Here is a 21,108-nt window from a genome sequence, read left to right as displayed (position 1 = left end):
TTTTTTTGTTTTATGTGCTATTTGCATTTTTCATACTGGTATGTTTTGTCTTTTAGATGGATTCCAGGGTGATACTGGGTTCCCTTACGGTGGGTGACCCTTGGATTGGGCATCCGGCATGGGGTATGGATGGCCTCATGGGTCTTGTACCCTTCTGGACTGTTCTGTGTCCCTGGCAGTGTGGATGGAGCCTTTGCTTTGTCTAGGCACCTCTAGAGGTCAATCTCTCATTCTGACAGCATCATATGACTGCCCCAGATGTTGTGCAGCAGTGCGCATGCGCCCAGCGTGACTTGTGTCCTCGCCACATAGAGATGCCATTTTGGCCTCATCTCTTGCTGATGGCACAGGTGGATCTGATCACTTCCTGATGAGACAATTACACCGTACCTAGATCTATATATATTTAGATGTATCATCACAGTTTGTTGCTGGCTTTCTTTATTGAAGGTGGTTCCCCATGCTATACATGGATAGTTTGGTAAGCATTATAGTTAGTTGCTTTAATGAAGAGATTTATATACTGCTATAGGTGGTTATGAAAGTGCTTTTATAGCCTTATTTGAATTCTATTACAGATAAGACTGCTGGGCATAGCCCTTGACCCACTGGGATATGTGACATCTTTACCATAGAACGAGGAATATTTTAGTTCATTGTGTTCATTGGCCTCAGCCCATATATGGTCAACAATTTTCCATATATTGATTAGAATACTAGTTTTCAGGCCTTCTGTAAAAGTTTTGTATCTAATTAATACTACATTTTTTGTACAATGATTACAGAGGGATAAGGAGAGTGATTTCTTCCTCTGCCATCAGTATTACGAGATGGATATTTGACCACCCTTGCCCCTCTGATGGCTTATACCATTGAACTTTGGACTATGCAGTCTCATCTTTTATGTCAGTATTTTATGACCACTCTAATTAATATTGAGTGTTTAATTCCCTTGTAAGTATGGAAATGAAAATTATATGATTGTCATTGATGATTTTTTATATACGCAAACTATTACTAATCTTAAATATGTTTATTTAGAGATCCTTTTTGTATTTATGAGCCCTGAAGAAGATCTAAAAGTGGAATGATCGAAACACATCGGGGTAATTTTGGGAATGTTGTATTGTTGCAAATGTAAGGGAACATATCCCTGCAATAGTTATCAGAGCCAGTGTTTTTAAAGACAATGTACCTTTTACTAATACTTTTGTATAATAAAGTATATGAATAAAAAAAGAGTTCCATTTGAGTATATGTGTGATGATATGTTTGCTGCATTAACCATTTGGCAAGCATGCAATAGCCGAATGACGGCTACAGCACAGTTGTCCAGTTTTGGGAGGGCATTATATGACGTCTTCCCAGAACGCGTCCTCCCGCACGTCCCCAGTGGCGCGCACCTGGAGATCTCCATGAACACTGTGTCCTACGGACACAGCTGATCATGTGATGTGGTTAAAGGCCAATCACAGCGGTCTTTTACTACATGATCAGCTGTGTCCAATGACACAGCAGATCACCGGATAAATACAGTTGCCGGATATCGGCTGCACTTTCCTCAAGCTGTCACAGCGTGAGGAAAGTACTGTTGATAACCGGCAATTGTCAGAGAACAGATTGGCACTGACCATCAGGGCACTGATGATCAGTGCCCAGCAGTGCCACCCAGCAGTGCCACCCACCTGTGCCCATCAGTGCCACACACCAGTGCCCAGCAGTGCCACCCACCAGTGCCCATGAGTGCCCAGCAGTGCTACCCACCAGTGACCCTTATCAGTGCCACCCAACAGTGCTGCCCATCAGTGCCACCCATCAGTGCCCAGCAGTGCTGCCAGTCAGTGCCATCAGTCAGTTCCGCCCATCAGTGCTCATCAGTGCTGCTCATCAGTGCACATCTTCTACAGACATACTGACAGTTTATTAATAAATCCCTACTTTTAATCCTGTCAAATTTATATGTACAATAAACAATTTCCTGCTGAAGTGCAGTGCATGGTTTAGGTACATATGGTCTAGTTTAGATACATTGTAATTAGCTGATCCTGAAGCTGCAGATAGCTGCCATGCCATTCTTTTTACATTTTAATAAGCACTGAGCCGTGAAATCTGTTTCAGCTAGTCAGTTTCCACAAAGCTGTTGGTGGCAGCTCCACCACAAAGATCAGGATTGCAAACTGACAGCAGGTCCCAGCAACTAAACCCAAGGACAAGCACCCAGCAGAGAAGGACCCTAGGACACAAGAGGTATGCTCCATATGCTTAACTGGTTAAATATACTCCACATCTGTTTTCTCTAAAAAAAATACATTAACTGTATATTTTATGGGGCCATCATTCCAGTTGGAAAAATATAAATAACATTTGTTTCAACACAGAATAAAAAACAGTATTATTTATTGACAAGACATTCATTTTGCAAGATGTAGAAAGTAAATTGTCTTATTACAAAACACTACCTTCAATCTTGTCAAAGTTACTATCTGTACTAATGTGATACAGAGCTTACAGTAAATTCATGTTATGGTGTAAGATATTTATGTTTGTTTTTTTTATATTTAGATATTTTATTATAAATTTTCAATATACCATTTTACATATACAAAAGCTAATAAAACATACAAATTAGGATACTCACATTTATCTGACATTATATCAAAATATTAACTTTACTCTTGGTATCCTTTTTCCCCTCTCCCTTTCCCCTCCCTCCCCACCTACCCCATACCCCATACCTCCCCAACCCCCCATCCCTTCCTACACAGCCTTGTTATGCTCTTTCCTACTCGTTCTATTGATCTTATGCAAAGAATATTACTATTTTAATATTACAATTATCCTCCATGTCTTCTTTTCTCTATTACACATGTTCCAGGTATGCGTTTGACTTTTTACATTTCTCCCTCTTTTCCCATCTTATACGGAAAATCTCCATTCTGTCTTCATCCATATGGTAAAGTTCCTCCAATCTATAAATGCTCTCCACCCTTTCTATCCAATCCTTTACTCTTGGTGCCTGTTGTTCCCTCCAAAATGAGGGTATTAAGCCCTTCGCTGCATTCAAGTAGTACACTAATCCAATTATTTTATATTTTTTTACTGAGAACTCGAAGCCATAGAAAAGACACATCTCTGGTTCCTTTGGGATATTGACCTCCATTATTTCCTGTATTAAGTGTACTATCCTTCCCCAATACTCTTGTATTTTATGACACTCCCACCACAAGTGAAACATTGTGCCTCTTTCTCCACATCCACGCCGACATAAAAGTGAGTTATCTCCACTTATCCTGTGTACTACACTTGGTGTGATATACCATCTTGCCAAACATTTGTAATTCATTTCTACCTCCTTCATATTTACATTCCCGTGAATTAAACTATACATTTTCTTTTGTTTTTTCGCGTCAATTATTACTCCTAAATCCCTTTCCCATTTCTCTATAAATGGTGACCTTATAAGTGTAATTAAACCTGTGAGAATCTTTTATATTTTAGAAATCCCATGCTTCTCATCTCCTCGTGTTTCTAATAAGTGCTCAAAGGGGTTCCAATCCTCTTTTTTTCTTAGTGGCTTTGGGAGATTCCCTATAAAATGTTTCAACTGAAAATAACGCCATTCATCCATTCTCATGAATATTTCCCTCTTACTTTCCAATTCACTACGTGAGCATATTTCCTCTCTGCTCATTATATCTCTTAATTGTACATCTTTCTTCTTTATCCACTTCACTGTTATACTTTCTTTACCTGGAGGGAAAAACTCTGTGTACCCTAAAGGCATTAACAGCGAATTAAATTCCCACCCCGTTTGCTTGTGTAAAGCATCCCATACTCTTAGAACATTACGTGTGTGTTATCTGCTAATCCACTGTATTGAGGAGGTAACCAAATATTTCTACTTAAATTCTTGTGACTTAGTGTATTTTCCATTTTTACCCAGCTTTTCCCCTGTGCATTATATGAACAGTCAACAATTTTCGCCAATATTACTGAGTTATAGTATCTTTTTATGTCTGGTACTGCCACACCGCCTTTCTCTTTGTCTCTACCTAGAATATCATAGCTAATTCTAGGCTTCTTATTCCTCCAGATAAATCTTGTCAGGATTTTTTTAATTATTCTAAAGTATGTCTCAGGTAGTTTAATTGGTATCATTTGGAATGTATATAAGATTTTTGGAACAATCACCATTTTTATCAAGTTTATCTGCCCAATCCATGACTGAGATCCCCATCCTAGTTTCTTTATTTCATCTTTGATCTCATTCAGTAGTGGAATATAATTTAATCTATATAAGTTTTTTATAGATATAGTCAATTTTATACCTAGATATTTTAATTCTCTTTCTCTCCAGAAGAAGAGGAATTCCTCCTGTAACATTTTTTCTCTCTCTTTAGAAGGTTTATATTTAAAATCTCTGTTTTAGTTGAATTCAATTTAACCACCTCCCGCCCGCCATATAAGGAAATGACGGGCGCAAGGTGGTTCTCTCGTTCTGGGAGGATGTCATATGACGTCTTCCCATTCTAACCAAGCATGCGCGGCTCCGGGAGTGCGCAGCGCGGCAATCAGCGGTGTGCTGTGTCCCTAGGACACAGCGGATCACCGATCAACTGAAAGAGTTGAAGATTTTGGCTCAGTCATGTGATCAGCTGTGTCCAATCACAGCTGATCTCATGTAAATAGGGAAATGCCGGTTATCGGCATTTCTCTCCTCGCAAGCTGTCACGCTGACGGCTCATGAGGAATGGAGAGGCGGTAATCGCCATTCCTCAGAGGGGACATGTACACTGATCATCAGGGCACCGATGATCAATGTGCGCTGATGATCAGTGTAGCCCCAGCAGTGCCAGCTGTCAGTGTCCATCAATGCCAGTTGTCAGTGCTCATCAGTGCCACCTGCCAGTGCCCATCAGTTCCACATCAATGCCACATATCAGTGCCTAACAGTGCACATCAATGCCACATATCAGTGCTCATCTGAGCTGCCTTTCAGTGTCACCTATCAGTGCCAGTCAGTGCCACCTATCAATGCCAGTCAGTGCCACCTATCAGTGCTGCCAGTCAGTGCCACCTATCAGTGCCAGTCAGTGCCACCTATCAGTGCCAGTCAGTGCCGACTATCAGTGTGCATCAGTGCTGTCTAACAGTGCTGTCTAACAGTGCCAGTCAGTGCCACCTAACATTGCCTGCTAGTGCCACCTATCAGTGCCAGTCAGTACCGCCTATCAGTGCCACCTATCAGTGCCATATATGAGTGCTGCCTTTCAGTGCCCATCAGTGATGCCTGTCAATGCCCATCAGTACCACCTACCAGTGCCTCCCCATCAGTGCCACCTATCAGTGCTCGTCACTGCAGCCTCATTAGCGCATATCAGTGAAGGAGAAAAATCACTTATTTACAAATTTTTAAAACAAAAACTCTTTTTTTTCAAAATTTTCAGTTGTTTTTGGTCTGTTTAGCAAAAAATAAAAAACCCAGAGGTGATTAAATACCACCAAAAGAAAGCTCTATCTGTCTCAAAAAAATGATAAACATGTCATACGGGTACAGTGTTGCATGACCACGCAATTGTCAATCAAAGTGCGACAGCACTGAAAGCTGAAAATTGGCCTAGGCAGGAAGGGGGTATAAGTGCCCAGTAGGCAAGTGGTTAAATTTGACATCTCACCATATTCTTTTAAAGATTTCATTAAATTTGATAGTGTAATCCTTGGGTTCCCTACATAGAACAGCATATCATCTGCATAAGCTGCCACCTTATGCTCTATCTCTCGTTCCCAAATTCATTTTATATCTATATTATTCCTGATGGTAGCCAAAAAAGATTCCAGAGATAAAATATATAACAATGGAGATAGAGGGCATCCCTGTCTAGTGTCATTCTGCATCTCAATATATTCTGAAAATTCCCCATTAACCATGATTGCAGTCGAAGGTTGACTATATAATTTCCTTATCCATTCTCTCATTCTAGGTCCAATTCCCAAAACTTCCAAAGTGTCTAACATATATCTCCAGTTTACTCTGTCGAATGCCTTCTCATCATCTGTCGAGAGTACCAACGCTGGAGTTTTCTCCTTCTTACTTTTTTTTTAAGAGAAACTGGGATCTTAAGCCTTTGTCTCTATCTTCTCTCCGTGGGATGAACCTTACTTGATCTATATGAATCCATTTTGGCATTAAATCTTTCAACCTGTTTGCTAGTACTTTTTCATATAATTTAGTATCTGTATAGAGAAATCGGTCTATAGCTTGAACAATGGGTGTTATCTTTACCTTCCTTACGTTTTAGGAAGACATGAGCTTGCAAGGATTCCCTCCTCATTTCCATATCTCCTCCCAAAGCATTCATATATATCCTCAGTTTTGGTAGTAATATTTCTTCATATTTTTTATAGTATCTCGCTGTATACCCATCTGGACCTGGACTTTTCCCCGATACCGTATTTTCATCCTGTGTTATTGCTATTTCCAGAGGTTCTACTTGTTCTTCGCTTAATTTTGGTAATCCCACCTTTTTTATATATGTCTTCTTTCTATTTTTCTTACTTCGTCTTCTTCTATAATACCATGGGGCTTAATATTGTATAACTTATAATATTCTTTAAACACTTTTGCTATATCTTTAGTCGAGTACACTAATTCTCCTTTATCATCTCTTATTTTCTCTATATAATTCCAAGATTTTTTTTTTCCTCTGAGCCCTCATTAAATATTTTGCTGGTCTATCTCCCAATCTATATCTTTCACTTATGATTTTATTAAAAAATCTCCTCTTATCCTCTTCCAGGAAATTATTTAATTCTTGTCTTTTATTTATTATCTTTTGCAACCCCATTTTGTTACTTTATTTTTATGTATCTGCTCTAAATTACAGAGTTCAATAAAAAGTATATTTATTTTTTCCCTTATTTTCCTCTTCTTCTTTGCGCCTATCGCTATTAGAATTCCTCTAATATAGGACTTATGAGCTTCTCACACTGTGGCTTCCGACACTACCTCAGATTCATTTTCCTTGAAAAATTGTTCTATTTCATTCTTAACTTTCTGATCCGTCTCTTGATCCTGAAGAAGTGTCTCATTTAGCCTCCATGATTTTCCTCCACTCTGCTCATTTCCCCATAGTAATTGCATTGTGACAGAAGCATGATCCGAAATCGACATGGTTTCTATGTTTACTTTAACCAAAGACTCAATGAGTCGATGGTCCAACAGTATGTAATCAAATTTTGAGTACATCTCGTGTGCATGAGATTAAAACGTATTGTCTCTATCCTTCGCATGCTTGATTCATTGATTCATGAATCATTTGCGGTTCCAATTCCACCCTATATTCAACCAGAGGTGCAGCTCTGAGCATGCACGTTTCATCCCCCCCATCCCCCCGTCCCGCCATATTCTAAGAGGAAAAAAGAAGAAAGAACTTAATATTCAAGGGAGTAAGAAAGAAAATGGAGCAAAAAAAACCCCACAACACTCCTGTTTCCCTTCCCTCTCTCCTCTAACAAAACATAGGAGGGGAACTAAAATATTCAATAAAGAGAGGAGAGAGAGGAAAAAAAAACACCTTTTGCTCCTCCTTCCTCTCCTCCTCCCTCGATCTTTTCTATTCTCTATCCTCTCTTTTTGAGGCCTGCCACCTATCTTTTTCCAACTCCCACATTTCCTCATCCCTTTCCTCCCATTCTGGAATATTTATTTTCTGCAACTCGAGTCTCTCACAAAAGTCTTTCAAATCTTCAGGAAACTTCAGTCTTGCTGATCGTCTGTTTTTCCATCTGATCAGACAAGCTGGAAAGCCCCATCTATATTATTATTATACAGTATTTATATAGCACCAAAAAGTTTGCTCAGCGCTGTACATTATAGTGGGGGACAGTACATGAGACAATACAGTAACAATACAATACACGAGGGGTTCGAGGGCCCTGCTCCTTGGAGCTTACAATCTCGGAGGGAGGGGATAGTGGTACAGGAGAAAATGGCTGTGGGGGATGGAGTGGTAGGAGGAGTGGAGGAGATCAGCTGTTAGGTGAGGGCGGGGTAGGCTTCCCTGAAGAGATGGGTTTTCAGGGTGTGCCTAAAGGTGAGGAGGGTAGATGACAGTCTGATGGATTGGGATAGTGAGTTCCAGAGGATAGGGGAAGACCTGGAGAAGTCCTGGAGTCGGGCATGGGAGGAGGAGCCCAGGGAACTGGAGAGTAGGAGGTCTTGTGAGGAGAGAAGTACGTGTTTGGTGGTATTTGGATATCAGGACGGCGAGGTAGTTTAGGGCAGTATTATGAATAGCTTTGTACGTCAGTGTTAGTAGTTTGAATTTTATGCGGTGGGCAATCGGAAGCCAGTGGAGAGAATGACAGAGGGGGGTGGCGGATATGGAGCGGTTAGTGAGGTGGATGAGTCTGGCCGCTGAGTTCAGGATAGACTGAAACGGGGAGAGTCTGTGATGAGGTAAGCCGGTGAGGAGGGAGTTGCAGTAGTCGAGTCGAGAGATAATAAGGGAGTGAATGAGTTGTTTAGTAGTGTCTGGGGTTAGGAACAAACGTATTTTGGAGATGTTGTGGAGGTGGAGCCTGCATTAATTTGCCAGCGATTGGACATGGGGCTAGAAGGATAGGTTAGAGTCTAGAGTGACACCTAGAACTTTGGCTTGCGGGGTGGGACTGATGGTGGTGTTATTGGTTGTGATGGAGAGGTAAGGGGGGGCACGGGCTGGGGGGAAAACTAGGAGCTTGGTTTTGGAAAGGATTAATTTGAGGAAGTGGAGTGATATCCAGTCTGATATGTCGTTCAGTAGGCAGGTGTTTCGGGTGGAGACTGAAGGGGTTAGGCGAGGGATAGAGAGGTAGATATATCTACATATATTGAACATTCTGCCTTCTCATTTGTTCCAGTAATGGCTTTAAAGTTCTCCTTCTTATCAATGTTTCCACTGCAAGATCAGCAAAAATCTGTATATTTACTTCACCATATTTTATTATTGCTCTTCCTTTTAAATTTTTCCAAATCTCCTCTTTAGCCCGATAATAATGGAATTGTACAATTATGTCTCTTGGATTTCCTTTTCTGCCTTCCTGTTGTTGGAATCTTCCTATTCTATAGACCCCATCAAGTTTAAACAGCTTGATTAAAGTTCTGTTCAATATCGTATCTAACATTTTCCTTATTGTTTCCTGTAGATGTTCCCCTTGGGGGATCTCTGGGAGACCTCTTATCCTTAAGTTGCGTCTTCTATCCCTGTTTTCCTGATCTTCCATTTTATATAGCAGATTGCTTTGTTCTTTTCTCATATCTATTATTCTTTTTTCCAAAACATGTATTACTTGGGCATGTTTGTCCAGTTTTTCCTCCCTCTCTTCAACACTTGACAATATCTGCCCTAGATCTTTATGTAATTTCACCATTTCTTGTTTTATAGATTCTTCCAGACCTTTAAACATTTCTGTTATTTCTATTTTAGTGAGCAGGTGTGAGCTCTTCTCTTGTTCTTCTATATTCTCCAACACCCTTGTTTTTTCTATATCTGTATCTTCTATAATTTGCCATTCCTAGGGATAGTCTAGAACTTTCTCCAATACTATTTTCCATCTCAGAGCTACCATTTATTCCTGTTTGTCTCTCGGGAGTTTTTCCTAGGAAGAAATGTATTTTTTAATTGAGCTTGTTTGAGAGACCTTTGACCCTCCTCCCTTTGAAGTTTTATTTTTCATTTTGATATTGTTAACTTCGGTGCCTGATCAGCTGGGAGGGTAGAGAAGGAGAAAAAAAAAAAGAAATAATATATATATATAAACGTTCCACTACTCCGGAGGAATATCTCTTAGGCCTTTCTATCTTTCTTCCTCTTTTTTCCTCCTTCTTCCCCTTCCTCCTTCTCTTCTGTCCCCCTCTTTCACCTGAAAATGCACTGTTGGGTTCTGCCCCTCTTTCAGGTCTTCTCTTTCTTGATTTTATCATTTAGCCACTTCATCCCTTAGTAAAACCTTTTGGTAAGCCCTACTGGATACATACCCCTCCCTCCACATTTATTTCAAATTCAATTCTATCTCCAATATAAGTTATCACAGTACATTTTATTTCCCCTGCCGCTCTCACTCACCCTCTTGACTGCTACTTCTTTCACTTTGAGTCAGGCGGCTTCCAAAGTCCTCTTTTGGGGGGGTGTTGTTGGCTTCAGTGTTCCTTCCTGGCAACAGGTATATTCAGGGGGGAACACTCCATATCCCTGCAGGGTCTCCATCCTCTATCCCAGTAGGCCAGTGCATGGGAGACATGGGCTGAAGCTTTCTCCCCTCCTGCACACCAGCCAGCTTCTCCTCTCCTCTCACTGCTCCTCTGCACTGTTTGATAATATTCATCCAGATAGCAAGATTTATTCAGGGGGGAGACTCTCCGAGATGTCCCCACAGGAATCTCGTCCTCTGTCACTGCAAGTTAGTACTTGGGAGTTACAGGCTAGACACCTTTCCTGTCCTGTACGCTGGCCAGCTTCTCCTTTCCTCCTATCACCTCTCCATGCCAGTCCACGTGATCACCCAGCGTCCTCCCGGCTCTATCCTGTCACTGGGATCCGCCGGTCTCCTTCTCCACCACGGATCTTCTCCCCTCGCCACACACACTCCACTCGGCAGACCTCAGGGGAGCGAACTCTCATAGGGGACCGCGCATGGTAAGCAGCATTTGCTGTTCCCCTAACATTCCTCCAGTCTACGGCGGGGCTTTTGGGAGGGTCTGGTGCCGAGAATTCTTAGAATGAACTAATGTTTGGCACTTTGCTCAGGCTCCTCCTCAGTGGCCCTCAACGTGCTCAAGATATTTATGATTGAATATAGATTCATATCGTAAACTTCATGATCATCAAAAAATTACTTTACAAAATTATTTAAATGCTTAAAGTTTAATATACAATAAATAGAATGCGTCTGGGTTTGTTTCAAGAAGCCTTTGTCATTAAGAAGTGGATCCTCCATTTTATGCAATTTTGAGGAAACACAAGACAAACTCAAATAATTTTAATTGCATGCTTGGAAAGATGACCTTTAGCATTAACACCAACCAGGGGCAGACTAACCATTTGGAAACTCGCCACTGCCCGAGGGCCCGGGGTCAGTAGGAGGCCCCATGAGATGCCCCTGGTACCTTTTTCACAGGCTTTTTTGAGTTTGGGCAAGGACACAGGGGCCCCATGATCCCCTATTGCCCGGGGGCCCCATGAGTTGTTAGTCCACCCCTGCCACCAACGTATTCTGGCATCACATATTTTCCGTGTGTAATAGATTTTTTTAAAATACATTTTTTTACATTTGCCAGATTTTACAAAGAAACATAAATAAAAAAATTCCCAAGGAAAAGAAATGCATAATCAGGAATATACATGCAAGACAAAAACAGCTTGTATCATTACATATCAACATTAGAGTGCCTAGATAAAGAGACCTACCAGAATGATAGCCCACAAATGATCACATACTATAAATTCTTAACTGTCTGTCATCAAAAAAACTTGGAACTGTGGATAAAAAGGAACGCACACTATAAAGATGACAAAACCCAGACAATTCACTATGGTGTAAATATATCACTATCAGTATTACTTTTGAATCTGAACTACAGAAAAACTTGAAGTCCACTCCAAAACCATAAATACTCTCTTTGGGGGGAGAGGGGGGTCATCAAGATATTTAAAGTATAGAGGTGTCTGAGATAAGAAATTAATGGGAGAGTTAATTTCCGGAGACTTGGGCAGAAACTGGAAGTTTAAGCTTTTCCAGTGAATTTGAAAGATTGTCCTTTACATACCATTCTGTGCACTGAAAGGAGGTCATTAAGTGGGCTATTTCCTCTCCATCTTGCAAATAAGCGTTTGGTGGGTTTTGGACCATAGTGTCCACGTTTTCCATGTATAATAAAGATTTCCGTTCCCACTTAATGGTAGTGACAGACAGGACTGTCATTGATGTCCAGGCTTTATGCAAGGACCTCTGTGCTGTCAATAAACAAAAGTGGAGCCAAGGAGGCAAAGGGTGGGGTTTTGAAGCAGAGGCTGTGATTGTTCAGCATAGTCAAAAGGTAAAGTATAGCGTCCTTAAGTAAATCGATCACCATGACCCCAAATATATACAGCAAAATGTGATCCCAAAAGGTGCATATCACTGTGCATGTCCAAAAACAATGTAGTAAACTAGGTCTGCTTGCACCACACCAGGAACAGGTAGCCAGCAAAGAGTTTGTGAGGTCCATCAGAGCAAGGATGAAGGCCCTATGCAGATGGTTGAATTTGTCTCCCTCCAAAGCTCATTCACGAGGACCTTGGGAGTTGTGTCAAGGAGTTTTGCTGTGTCCTCCAAATCTGGGAGGTCCTTAGCCCACGCTTTCAAGAGGGCTTTAAAAGTTGGAGGTAATTTAATTTTAATTTAACATTTTTGCTTGCTTAAATACAGCAGCAGTAGAACCCCAGCCTGATTCATTAAAATTTCAAAAAGGCTTTGTTAGGTAGCTTTGGCTGAGACATCTGTTCTTTATGGCTGGGACATCTGTTTTTCCAGTGGCAATAGCCCTGAATTTGCTGGTGGAAGCAAAGCCACAACTAATGTAAAGGCTGCAGGAAAGTATACCTCAACTTTGTTTGGTCAATGGCAAAAAAAACTTTATTGTATACTTCTGAACTTGTTATTTCACTGTAGCACATTGTATTGTTTTCCATTTTTAACATTGCACACATACTCATACTTCTGAACAAAGAGAAAATGTTAGACGTACTTGGTACCCAGTGACCTAATTAAACTGGTTTGTCACCATGAGATGCTGCTGAATGGTCTTCTGCTTGTAGCTGTATTTCTGAGACCTGACCCACTGAATCTGCTTACATGTGTATGACCTGGCTTTCCCTTAGACTTCACATTTGCTCCTGCCTTAACCGTGTACATCTGTTCACTCTGACCTCGGCCTTTTTAATGGACTTCGTGATGATTGTGCAAAATAGAGACATGGACACTGACAGCCATCTTGTTAGGTAGCATCCATGTTGTCTCTCCTGTCCTCCCTTTTGAATGGAATGTGGGGCTATGGGTGGATAGAGGTCAGGAGTGCCTCTTGTCCTAGATAAACACAGCTACATGAGCTCTATGGCTGTAAACCACTAATTAATCTGGTCCCAGGTGATCTTCTTTGAAAAACCACTTTTCTCTGTCCGATCGTAAAACAATAACTAAGTCAGTAACTGACCTGTTAGGCCATTAGGGCTAAAGCATGCCATAAAACATACATTCCACATTTTTCATACAAATTCATACACTTCAGCAGGAACTGGGCAAATTAATATGAAGTACATATTCTGATAGGTCATTTTAATATGAGTCAAACGAGACCTTGCATGACTATATCAGTACCTACAAAAGAAAATAAAGCAGTCTCTTTTATCCGGAGTGGCAAAGATATGCTAAATTTGGTATCTGTGCATGTGTAATATAATTTTAAATATTAATCTGCCAGTTGCTAGGATGCTACCTGTACCTATTGAAGGTTATTGACCTTAGTATGAAATTGTAAGGAATTTGGTCATAACCTTGGTTGCCGCCTAACACTCATCCCCAAACTGGACAATTGGTCATTTATTCTCAGGAGACACCCCTTCGAGATGATAGAAAAAGACTGACAGCCTGCAGAAAATGAGCTCTCCTTTTAACATCGATCAGGAACCACCTAAGAGACTTGAAAGCCGGAGCAGCCTTTGTTCAGACAATTGGACTCTGCTCAAACCAAGGACGTTTGCAAGTGTTCTGCCTTCTGAACTTCTTTCTTTTATTTCTCTGTTGTTTTATTGCTCTCTTTATATCTTTGTTACATCTTTTTCTGTAACTATTTTAATTGCACCATTTTGACCTTTTTAGTAATAAATCCTATTTTCTGAAAAGTGTTGAACTGTCTCTAAAGCTTTTAATGCAAACTAAAGAATCCCTGTCTCTGAAGAGTGCTACTGTATGTAATAATCCTCTGAATACATCTGTCTGTGGGGACAGTGTGTATTACAGATTCTTATACTAATATCATAGTGTTACTGATAAGATTTGTGAGTTTTCTCCTTCTCTGTAAAAAGGTGGTGGTGGCAGTGTGAAGGGTTAATTGCGTAATTAACCTTACCCAGTAACAATCGCTCTGAGGCTGCTGGCACATAGATTGTAGTCCCGCGAGCTGGAAAATCTTTGTGCAGGGTGCAGCTGAGAGTGGCATTGTTACGCAAGTGACAGCGCGGTGTGAGATCGGCTGGTCCTTCGGTCACAAGTTGGTGAGAAGGGCTGGGGTCTGACGCCGCGTACCGTCACAGACTTGTCTTTCCTGCTGATTTCGTACCACTCTGGCTGGCTGTTACGGACCTTAGTCTTCCTGGCTTGCTCTGTCTGCTGACTTGGTTCCTCAATGCCTGGGTGTCACTGGTTGCTACCTGCCTGCATCCTGGCTCTGCTAACATACCCTGTTCTGGTGCCAAGCTGCTTAAGCATCCTGTCCTGAGTACTGCACCCCCCCCCCCAGCTTCACCCACCTAAAGAGCTGTCTTTGACAGTCAGCCACTCCAGCACTTTTGCCACTCCATGCCCTCACACTCTCTGTCTCCACCTTCAGGAGTGTTGGCAAAAAGGTGCAAGAGAGGCCTCCACAACATTCCAGTTGTCGCCACAGTTCATATCTACTTGGGTTTTACTCACTAAAGGTTTATGCAGTTGTTTACATATTTAGTTGCTTGTTACTTTCACTTTTTTGTTTTCAGTCAGCAGTACCTGTTGGTTCATGTGGGATTTATGGGAATGGTTCCACAGGCCAAGATATGCAATATGCAGATTTTTTTCCTGAATACAAAGGCCTGTTTGGATATTTATTTCTGTCTTTATAGGAGATGTTACTCATTTTTAAGTGCCTGTCCTCAATGGAGTTCTTCCATGGATCTTTAACCCCTATTTGCCTATAGTAGTAAAATGCTACCCTGTGAGGCAGCTCACATTTTTTGTATTTGTTTAACTTTTTGTTTTTTATTGACTGTTCTAGTTTCTTTAACCACACCACTATTTTGCCAGAGGATGATGTCTGCACTCTACACCACGGCAGACCTACAAGGCTTATGATGGGATCTGCAGCATTTCCTTGAGGTAGCTTATTTATTTTTCTGCCTTAAAGTATCTGTTTATCATAGGTACAGCATGAAACCTCTCTGTGCAAGATGACTATCAACTTTGTGTATCTTAATACCTGTGGGCTAAGTATTATTATTACAGGTACTTATATAGTGCCACTAATATACGCAGCACTATATATATATATATATATATATATATATATATATTACATTCACATCAATCCCTAACCCTCAAGGAGCTTACAATCTAAGGTCCCTAATGCACATTCATACATACACAAACTACAGCTAATTATGACAGGAGCCAATTAACCAGCATGCCTTTGGAGTGTGGGAGGAAATTGGAGTACCTAGAGAAAACCAACGCAGGCACAGGGAGAACATGCAAACTAGTCCTTTTAAATATAAAGCATTATAGACAAAAGCCAAGAAACTCCAGAGTGACATTCTCTGTATTCAAGAAACACACTTTCATGCCTCCAAACCATCAAAATACTCCAACAAAATGTAACATTGTATGCTTTTTTGTCAACTCAGAAGCTAAAAGGAAAGTTTTCATTGCTATAAGGGACATAAGTATCTTTTTCCTTGCACAATAGTGTATTAGATCCCAATGTTAGATATATTTTACTGGTCTGTGATCTAAATAATGCCACGTGAACCATAGTTACTTATATTGCACTAACATGGGTCATATCTAATTTTTATGTAAACTATTAAAACGTGTTAAAATGTTGTGTAAAGACAATTTTATCTTATTGGTTGATTTTAACCCGGTGACTGAAAAATCTCTAGACACCTCTACTTTCCTCTCACTTTCAGGACAATCTCTTCAACCATTATTACATAATGAACATTTATATGATCCATGGCATTGCCTCCATTTATCCGCCATGCACTGTCACCTTATTGATTAGCGAGCAATATAGTGGTAACCCTTTTTTTCTGTGGCGTAACAATACTTACCTTTTCACTAATAAGCAACGCCATCATGAAAATATATGCTCAACTTAAGGAGTTCTTTCAATGGAACTCAACTCTAGACTCTATTACTTTCACTGTGTGGTGTGCTCACAAATCATTTAGTAGAGGTCTTTACCGTCAGTTAGCTGCTAGAGAGTGAATATGGAGGATGCAGGCTGTACAATCCTTCTTAACCAAAATTAAAAGTCTAAAGTCCCAATAGAAACAACTGTCCATTCCTCTCTAACCCTAGAACTGTAGAAATGCAGAGATGAGCTTAGACTGCATTTGGTATTGGATAGTGACAAATGCCTGAAGAGATTACTTATTATTTTCAAGGCAATAAAGCCCAAAAGCTTCTTGCTAATTATTTAAAAGCCTGTCAAGCAAAAGCTAAACTTGCTTACTTCAGTCCTAGAACTAAGACTAAAGTATTTCACCCTAAGGAGATTGCCAATTCCTTTATGGAGTACTATGAAACTCTGTAAAACTTGAAAAAAGACCCAGATATTCCCCAACCCAAAGATAATATCATAAACAGCTTCCTGGATTCTTCAAACCTCCCATCCATTGATTCTCACATTTTGGAGCTCTTTATTTGCCTTTCTCTATAGCAGAAAAAAATTTCCTTTCTAGGAAACAATACATCTCCTGGCGCTGGTTTTCAGTGGAATATTATAAAACTTTTCAAATTTTTTTACTCTCTCATTTACAAGATCTGTTTATCACAGCTGCATCTTTTGGATCTTTTCCAAAATAAATGCTCCAGGCTATTATTGTGACCCTTCCTAAACCAGAGAAGGCCCACTCTCCCACAAAATATTAGACCCATATCTCTTCTTAATATAGTTATAAAGGTATATGCCAAACTTTTGGCTAACCCCCTAATCGATATCACTCCTTCTTTAATCAACTTTGACCAAGTGTGATTTTTGAGAGGGAGACGGGTACCGTATAGAATACAGAGAATGGTTAACCTACTCACATAAGATGAAATCTGTATGTCCCCCTATGTTTTTCTCACCTTAGATGCTGAAAAAGCATATGACAGAGTTCATTGGGGATACTTACAAGCTACATTACATAGACGTGGACTTTGTGGATGTGTGCTTTCAGTTATAATGGCATTGTATACTGAACCATCTGCTCAGGTTTACACCTCCGCTGTCCTATCAGATATCTCTGATATTACTAATATCTGATATTACTAATGGCACTCGCCAAGGGTGTCCCTATCCCCTTTCATATTTTCTTTATTGATGGAACCTTTTGCAGAAGCAATTATAACTCACCCTTCTATAACGGGTATTTCTGTTAGTGATTATTCTTAAAAAATTGGGCTCTTGGGTGAAATTGGGTGATGTCATTGTAGCACTGTCTGATGTGGTTCCCTACTTGAAGACAGTGCAAGAAGTAAAAACCACATTTGTAAAGTTATTGTATGTTAAAGTAAAAGTTACCAAGTCCTATGCTTTACCAGTTGGCATAGACAATACTTTATGAAGTTAAAAGCTACATTTCCTTACTTGTGGGATGCCTAGAATATGTTTTATTTGGGTATACATTTAACTTCACCCTTTACTCTGTACACAATTAATTATGCTAACTTACTGAAATCTATACCAGTATTTCTCAACTGTTTTTCTGCCAAGACACTCTTTAAAATTCTGCACAATCTTGAGGCACCCCATTCGAAGATGTACAAAACTGAACTAATACTTTTACACATCACAGCAGCACTCATACATGTAGGACACCCAGCATTAGAGGTGATTTATTCTTATAAAACAAGTACACCTTTGCACACTGGTAATGACTAGTATTCCTGCATTTCTCTTCTTCCTCAGTTTCTCTCCCTCACTGAGCTAAAGTGACCCCAGTGCTAATGGAGATGGACAAACAAGGATGCTGTACAGGCAACAGAAGTCCTTCTTATCAACTGAAGACATCAATGGTTGTTAGGATGCTGTCAGCTGGCCCATAATGTTACACAATAAAAACCTGTGGCCTTTTGTAATAAAAAGGCAAGCTTGATCCATCTGTCCACTTCCTGAAAATTTTTGGGCAATTTGGAACAATTTGTAGGTATTTTGCCAAGGCAGCCAGAAAGCATCCCAGTGTGCCAGGGCAACATAGATGGCTAAACTTGAAGCATCCTGGGCAGGAGATTGCAGCATTTAAAATGCTACGTCTACCAAAAGTACTATATTTTTTCAGAACAATCCCAATACTGCTTCCTTCTAAATTTTTTCCACACTCAATAAAGCTATTAAACAATTAGAGAGGAAAAAATAGTTTCATTTTGTAATTTTTTTAAATATAATAGGGGTAACCGAATAGCCAAAAAGTGTAGCGCTGCCCAATTAAAAAACTAACATATGTGAATAGTGGTGGAAACCCCCTGTGTGAATCTGAATCACCAGAATGCTGTATCCAACGTATACTGATGCAACCTTAATAACTGGTAAGAATGCAAATAAAATAACTAAGTGTACTATAAATGTGACATATCACATAAGCAAATATATATCATGCATTAACCACTTGCGCTCCTGAGGACTTACCCCCCTTAATGACCAGGCCTCTTTTTGCTACTCGGCGCTGCACTAATTCAACTGATAATTCCGCGGTCATGCAATGACCAAACAAAATTTACCTCCTTTTTTTCACAAAAATAGAGCTTTCTTTCGGTGGTATTTGATCACCTGTGCGCTTTTTATTTTTCACGCTATAAACAAAAAAAGACCAAAAAGTCTGAAGAAAAACAATATTTTTTAATTTCAGCTATAAAAAATATATAGTAAACTCAAAGTTAGTTATAAATTTAGGCCAAAATGTATTCTGCTCCATGTTTTTGGTAAAAAACTCCAAATAAGTGTATATTGATTGCTTTGTGTGAAAGTTATAGTGTCTACAAACTATTGTATAGATACTGCAATTTACGCCATTTTTTTGCTATACAGCGCTGCGCTAGTTTAACGGACAATTGCACGGTCATGCAATACAGTACATAAATTAAATTTACATCCTTTCTTTCCCCACAAATTTAGCTTTCTTTCGGTGGTATTTGATCGCCCGTGCGTTTTTTATTTTTTGCGCTATAAAAAAAAGCTGACAATTTTGAGGAAAAAAAACAATGTTTTGGACTTTTTGCTCTAAAACATCTCCAGTAAAAAAAATTGAAAAATCAAATTTAGTCATAAATTTCTGCCAAAATGCATTCTGCGACATGTCTTTGCTACAAAAAACCCCAATATGTGTAAATTAATTGGTTTACGTGAAAGTTATAGCGTTTACAAATGGCGGGAAAGATACTGGTATTTTTAATTTGTTTTTATACTAATAATGGTGGCAATCAGCAACTTATGGCGGCGATCAGTGACTTATGGCGGTGATCAGCGACTTATGGCGGGACTGCGGCGGACATTCTGACACTGGGGGGGAACTGACTTGGGGTCACTGACATCCCCAGTGACACCAATACAGTGATCAGTGCAAAAAAAACACTGACACTGTACTAATGGCACTGGGGAGGAAGGGGTTAACTTTATTATTCAGTGAAAGGGTTAACTGTGTGAGGGGAGTGTTCTAATAGGGGGCGGGGGTGTGTAATGCAGAGAACACCGCTGATCGCTGATTGGGACAGATAAACTCTTCTGTCCCGATCAGCGTGTCAGGAGCTGTCAGGGAACTGACAGAAAGCACAGCTACTGCAGCTGTGCTCTCTGTCGCTGACTGCCGCTAATCGCTGGGACATAGACGGTAACGACCGGCTGTGACCCGGCGACTGACATCCGCGGCCGTGATCGGCGGGACAGGTAGGACAGCGGTGCGCCTTGTGCGCGCCCCCTACCTGTTTTAAAAACACACATTTTAAAACGTGGTTTTGCCCAGCCGTGCTGCCTGCCACCGTATTTATACAGTGGCTGGGCAGCATGTGGTTAAAGAACACCATAAAAATGCAAAGTGCCCTATGTGAAATAGCAAATAAATTTACCACGTTTGATACCAAACAGCACTTCAAAACTATTTCTTATATATATGTATATATATACAACATATATTGTAGTGAATGATGATGAGAACCTCCGTTGTGTGAATACAAAATCAATACATGTCAAATAAATTTAGCTCCTGTGATAACAAACAGCACTGCAAAATAATTTCATATTTATAGTATATATGTACTGAATATATATACATACTGTGTATATATATATATATATATATATATATACACACTATATTGCCAAAAGTATTGGGACACCCCTCTAAATCATTGGATTCAGGTGTTCCAATCACCTCTATGGCCACAGTTTTATAAAATAAAGCACCTAGGCATGCAGACTGCTTCTACAAACATTTGTGAAAGAATGGGTCGCTCTCAGGAGCTCAGTGAATTAAAGCGTGGTACCGTGATAGGTTGCCACTTGTCAATTAGTCCATCTGTGAAATTTCCTTGCTACTAAATATTGCACAGTCAACTGTTAGTGGTATTATAACAAAGTGGAAGCAACTGGGAACAACAGCAACTCAGCAGTAAAATGACAGAATGGGGTCAGTGCATGCTGAAGCGCACAGTGCACAGAAGTCCCCAACTATCTGCAGAGTCAATAGCTGAAGACCTCCAAACTTCACGTGGCCTTCATATTAGCACAACAACAGTGCATAAAGAGCTTTATGGAATGGGTTTCCATGGCCGAGCAGCTGAATCCAAGCCTTACATCACCAAGTGCAATGCAAAGCATGCAGTGGTGCAAAGCTCACCGCCAGTGGACTCATGCAGTGGAGATGTGTTCTCTGGATTGATGAATCATGCTTCTCTGTCAGGCAATCTGATGGACGAGTCTGGGTTTGGCAGTTGCTAGGAGAAGGGTACTTGCTTGAATGCAATGTGCCAAGTGTAACGTTTGGTGGAGGGAGGATTATGGTGTGGGGTTGTATTTCAGGGGTAGGGCATGGCCCCTTAGTTCCAGCAAAGAGAACTGTTAAGGCATCAGCATCCCAAAAC

The sequence above is a fragment of the Staurois parvus genome, unplaced genomic scaffold (assembly GCF_062004578.1).
Source record: "Staurois parvus isolate SC_StPar_1 unplaced genomic scaffold, SC_StPar_1.0 ptg000022l, whole genome shotgun sequence".
NCBI lineage: Eukaryota > Metazoa > Chordata > Amphibia > Anura > Ranidae > Staurois > Staurois parvus.
Note: the sequence above shows the minus strand (reverse complement) of the source record.